The sequence below is a fragment of the Bidens hawaiensis genome, unplaced genomic scaffold (genome assembly GCF_021521415.1).
Source record: "Bidens hawaiensis isolate Kalapana, Puna unplaced genomic scaffold, B.hawaiensis_p1.1 tig00011693_1, whole genome shotgun sequence".
Taxonomy (NCBI): Eukaryota; Viridiplantae; Streptophyta; class Magnoliopsida; order Asterales; family Asteraceae; genus Bidens; species Bidens hawaiensis.
Window position 1 is genome coordinate 302,496 of NW_027491925.1, and position 6,719 is coordinate 309,214.

Sequence of the window (6,719 nt, forward strand, 5' to 3'; positions counted from 1 at the left end):
ATGGAAGAAAAATATGAAGACCCGAGCAACTGGATTGAAATCAGAGTAAAGAGTCTTCTAAAAATTCTCGAAAGTTTGCAGAAGATAAAAGCCGAAAGCTTTAATAAAGTGAATTATTACAGTCACCACTGTATAATCACCAGCTTCAGTAGTACTCCACAACCAAAGCACGAGAAAGAAGCTTCAGAAAAGATGGAGCAGAGAATCATTTTTAATAAAGTAGAAGCATGACCAGTCACTAAAGAAAGGTTATGTCAGAAGCTTCAGCGCATTTGTGAAAATCATAATTGCCAATACTGTTCAAGTGGTACAAAAAAATAATAGCTCTCATCTTTACAACTATTACTCTGACGAAGACACCAGAGAAGTGGACCCAACACATGGGTATGTCGACTAGAAACGTGATGCATGACGAAATTATTAGGGCATTTTGGTCCATTGTACTAATCTTCTCATCCTATATAAAGGAGAATGATTTATAGTTTAGGCATCGCATGCTCAACTAGTTTTTTTTCTCTACTTGTAATGTCAAGCATGCGTGTTAGTGAGTAATCTCCTTGCTAAAGGAGAGTATTATGTAATTACCAAGAAGTTCTTCCCCAGGGAAGAACAATTATGAAATAAATATATCAATTCCTATTATCCATCATGTTCATCTTTAAGAATTTTGCAAAACCTGGAGCCCTAGAGTCATAAGAATACCATTAAGGCAGGAGGCCGTTGGGAACAAATTGGTTGTGTTGGTCACTTGAAAAATTCAACTTAAGAGATTTACTTAGCTGGATAAGAAGAAAATGCATGGTTTATTTCATGACTGTTAAAATACTTCAAAAGTATTTATTATAATCTCTCCTTACACATTTTTACAAATATTTGATTTCTCAAACAAGACTCGATTAGTCTCTATCGAAACTAAATGATTTCTAATCAAAAACTTAGTCAAAACAAGACAATGAATAAAGACTTTATGACCAATACAAATGATCCTACAAATCTTTTAATACTAGTAAAAAACGAGCATCAACATTTAGAAAATGTTTTCCGCCATAAATGCCCATAAATGGTGTCAAAAACGAGCATCAACATTTAGAAATGTTTTCTGCCAAATGGTATTTCCCACATTTAGCAGAGTGACAATCACTTTTGGCTGTTCACATTGCATGCATGACGATCACTAATGAATAATGATCAGTAACAAGTTACAACTGATAATCAATTTTTAGTTTTCGCCTCATATAGGGTGCTTTCGTTGAACCTCACCAAGAATCTCAACTTTGCGTTGTTACAGGATTTCACCGAGGAACAGGGATGCAATATTAGATCGGTACCGGAAAATATGGCGGATCGTCACCGGAATACATGACAGACTGTCTCTTCACAACAAGCCCAACAACAGGCCCACGATACTTCTTTCCCTCCTTCGGTCCAACTATCAACCCAAACTCCTTGGCTCAACACCTTGCCACACCAGCCTTCCAAACCCTATCACCCATCAAAGCACACAAATTCATAATATGTTGAGTATCTCTAACCTTCTCCAGCCTTTTATTTTAGATACCTACACTGTTATCTCTCTTATCCCTCGTATGTACCCCTATCAATGCCCTCCATAACCTGGATTGGAATCGAGCAACGACCAAGCGACTTCCGGGCTCTTACTCACTATAGCACGTGGGAGTTAATCCTGAGGCAAAATAGTATTAGTGTAGTCTATCGCATGTGATTCAAACACAATATGATGGTTATTTAAAGCGATATAAAGTTCAGTTGCTTTTTATGACATGCTACAACAAATTAGTGGTGAGTGTAGCGACAAGTTTAGCCAGGTTGTTAGGGGTATGTTTGGGATTTAGTTTGAAAACAACTTATTGCCTTGTTGGATTTTTCAAAAAGCAAATAAGTTACAAACATGTTTGACAATCACAAAAATTCTTTTTTATTTTATCATTTTGACAAGGTTAAAAATTGTTTTAAAGGGTTGGGCTCAAATAAAAAGTTTGATTTTCCTAGGAAGGCTAGGAAAGATGGTATTTTGGTCCACTTACTTTAATCTCAAAAACTCACTTACACATTCACTCATCTCCTACAACCACCACCACCACTCCAACGCCATCACAACTGCCACCCACTGCCACCACCTCGTCAGGAAACAATCGTCAGAAAATCCACCCGGAAATTTCACCGGAAAACGGTCACTGGAAAATACATAACGAAAAAACACTATGATAAAAAACACAATGACATAAATACAATGAAAAACACAACTGTTTAACAAAATAGATAAAACACAATTTTGTTAAAGATCAATAATTTTTTTAGTATTTATATAATAATATGGTACTCATATTAAAGATAAAAAAATGTCTTATTAAAAGTTATAGATGCTTTAAAATGATGGGGGGGGGGGGGGGATTAACATGTGTTATGTATGTGAAGAGAAAAAGACAACAAATGTGTTAGAGCATTCACAATTCGTCCATCAAATTTAGTGAGTGAGGTTTTATAATATAGGGAGTGGTTTAGGGTGATGTAGTGGAGAAAAGAGAAAATGCATTGATTTTTTTGTATATTTGAAAAGTTTTTGTAACACCCTATAATTTTTTAATATATTTTGAAAGTAGTTGTGAGTAAATGAGAGAAAAAAGATAATGGTATAAAAATATTATTTAATTGAGGATGAGAGAGAAACTGTAGTGTATTTTAGTATAATTTTGGATTGAAAGTAGAGGAAGGGATAGAATTTTGGATTTGAAAAGGGGAAGGAAAGAGGATGCTCTTATTCCTTTTAGAGCATTCTCATCTTATCCTTATCCCTAAATCCAAAATTACACTAAAACACATTATATTTTCTCTCTCCGTTTTAAGTAAATAATATTTCGGTATACTTTTATCATTACCATTTCTCTTTCCTTCACTCACAACCACTTACAAAATATATTAAAAAATTATAGGGGTGAACATTAGCTTTTTAAATATACAGTAAAATCAAAGCGTTTTCTAAAATATAAAAACTCTTCACTCACAACACTCAAAATCAATTTCTAATTTATAAAAACATTACTCATATAAAATAGGGGATTGGATGAAAATGCTCTTATGTCATTCCCCTCACACTTGATTTCCTCCTTAAACTAATCTCAACCTTCCATGTTCAAAATAAATGTAGATTACTTCTTATCATTTCTACAGAAATCATACTTTCTATTATAACCAATGTTTTCATAATCGGATCGGATACGAACCGGACAGAACAACTTTGGTCAAAAAATGATGGGTAGGGTAGCAAAAAATTTGAAAAAAAATAATTTTTTTCATAGTAAACGATTCAACCGGTTTCGGTTTTCCGGTCCGGCCGGTTGAACCGGTTCGCACCGACAGTTATTTATGAGCCGAGCGAACAACACATAACCAAACTGGTCAATGGACCAAATCCGGGTTGGACCGGTCCAGTCACAACAACATTGATGATAAGGCGACCATTGTTTTCTAAATGGGCAACTTTATATAATAGTAACTAAGTTTCAAATTTGCTACTTATATTTTATTTTGTCTCAATTAGGTCACTCAACTTTCAATTTAGTCTCAATAAGTTCACTTAATTTTCAATGTGTCTTAACTAGGTCACTCAACTTTCAATTTTAATTCAATTAGGTCACTCAACTTTCAATAAATGTTCTAATACTGCTTTTTTTTACTTTCATATATTATATGCTCATAAATAACTAAAATGCCATTTAAACCAACATTTTTTTTAAATTTTTATCAGTAAATATATCACTTACGATAATATGGTAGTTGTCCATCTCGTTTTAGTACACAAATTGAAAGTTAAGTGACTTGATTGAGACAAACTCTATACCTGGTGGGTTATTTGCTTTAGGAAAATTATAGTTTGGATGGCCTATGTTGGTTGGGAATGTTTTGATTGAAACGGTATGAAACACTTGGTTTTTAAACTAAAATATACATTGAAGACAATGTAAAGTTTATGTGTGGGGATGCGGGATTGAATTTGAGAAAAAATAGTGAAAAATGTCCCAAATTTAATTATTTTTGCAAAACAATGGAGAATGATATAAAAATCAGGGATTGTTTTCAAAACTAATATATATATATATATATATATATATGTGTGTGTGTGTGTGTGTGTGTGATGGATCTTGCGAGAAGTAATCTTATAATGAGAAGTACGCGAAGTAAATCCCAGCAATTGATTACAAAGATCAATGGTGTATGTTACATGATGGCATTTTAGTAAATCTCAAGAAGTGTTAATCAAATTATAATTACTTTGGAGGGCATACTAGTAATTGTTGTGTAGCTATCAAAAAGGAACGCCTTAGGTATTCATTATGTATCCCTGATTTCACTCTATAAATCCTACATAAAGCTGGAGGTGCGAAGTTTTATTCCCATATCCAACCAACACACACAATAGAATCAATTTAACTCCTACACACAACTCGAGGGGTGAAATCCTCATCCCATATCAAACTGATAGACACAATTGAATCAATTAAACTTGAGTGATTCCAATCCTTCTATTATAAGAAGCAATCGGTGTTCTATCAATTGCACGACCTTGGTTTTGAATTCAAATTGGGCGTTTCTCGGATCTATTGGGATCAAACCTTACATAAGTTGTTGAAGGTATGTTCAACAGTTTTAGGTGGTGTTGTTGCTGTGTTGGTGGGTTGTTTCCTTTGTTTATACGATTAGATGTAGGTTATGAAGTTTAGGTAAAGGTTCTTTCTGTGTATGTACACATCTTTCTGTTTGTAGTTATAGTCTGTTCAGTGTAGGTATATTTTCACTTTATTTTTAGACTTGATTTATTAAGGGTTATATATTATATTGCGTTTTGTTTTACAGTATATATTGTAATGTGTTTATGTTTCTCCACGTACAATTAACAATTTAATAATCAATGTGGAGCATCCTGTTTATTTAGGTATAGTTTAGTTTTATATAATTCCTGTTTATTTTTTGTATATTAGTTGAGTAGTGTAGGTGTTTTAGTATCCGGTTTATTTTTGTTTATATGTTGATATCCTTTTTGTACTTTTTGTGTAGCTGTTGTGGGGTTGTGTATCCTTTTTGTATTGTTGCTATGAACATTTATACTGTTGTTAGTTGAGCTATGTATGTATGTGTTTTAATGTATAGGTAAATTATTATGGCAATTGTTTGAAATTATGTTAAGTATGTTGATTGTGTAGGTATAGAATGGATATGTAGGTGTAGTATGCATGTGTTGGCTGTGTATGTAAATTATTATGGCAATTGTTTGAAAGTAAGTTGTGTATGTTGGTTGTGTAGGTGCAGTATACATGCGTGGAGATATGTATACATTGGCTGTATATGCGTATAAATAAGTTGTTTGAAAGACAATTAAGTATGTTTGTTGTGTTGGTAATGAATGTCTATGTAGGTGTAGTGTATATGTGTAGGTATATGTATATGTTGGTTGTGTATGTATAAATTATGTGTAGGTCTAATTGTGTATAAATGGAGAGTAAAATTGTGTAGCGATCTTTTTAGTTTGTCTACATATTGATTATGGGTTGTAACTTTAGTAAATATCGGTTTTTAATATTGATTTCATTTTTTAGAAATCTAGTTATTTGTAATAATTACATTCTTGAAACAATATGTAGGAATTTTTACTTCATCAAGGAATGAACAGTTGGGATAACATGCCTAAATTGATTAAATACACGTGAAATTGGGTTTGGTTAACACCAAACTTTTATTGTTCATTGTTTGAATTTCATAAAGTTTATGAATTAAATACGAGTAGAAACTATATCATAAAAAAGTAAATAAAATAATTTTGGGAATTTAAGCTTATGATTTAAGTACATGTAAGTGTAGTCGCTAATACGTAATCTCTTTGTGGGGATCTTTGAGATGTTTGTGTCTACGTGTTGGTATTTTTGTATGTGTCTCTGTGTAGGACGTATACATGCCAATGTGAAATATTGGTATTTTTGAATGTATACCTTATATTATAATTCATGTGGATAAATTTATTCACCGACTTTTGTTGATGTTAAACAGACTAAAAGAACTATGGAATTGAAAACTGTATCGGCTAAAAGAAGTTGTAAGGTTGGAGTTAAAACTTTGGTATCTTTTGATGAGGCACATGAAGATGACAAATCTACACGAGAACAAAATCACAAGATTAGAACTGTGGGTTTAGAGTAGAGGAGACCGAACAAAACCAACATAAGTTAAGCTTAAGAAAAAAATGTGCTGCAAGGATTCTAGTTTATAACATAAACATCGAAGAATATGATACTGATGATGTTAATGAATCGAAAGCAAAGAATAAATAAACATGTTTATGTAGGAGCAGATGAGTATAAGTGTTTGGAATATAAACTGTTAAAGTAAATGCAAGAGTATTTTGTTTGGCTCATAATGTATGATATATGGTATAATGGAATTTTATACAATTATGATGCTCTTATATTTGTAAGTTACTTTTATATGCTAGTTGCAGTATGAAATTTAGATATTATGTTAGGTTTTGTATGTAATATGATGTATGTGTTTGAATATAAAAAAATTGTGCAATATAATGTTTGTGACGGTGTTGCCCTAAATCTGGGATATTCGTGAATAGGGTGTCTATGGTGGTGTATGAAATTAGGGATTGAGAACAACGGTGGATGTTGGTAACTTTGTGCAAGTGTTTTAAATAACAATAATAA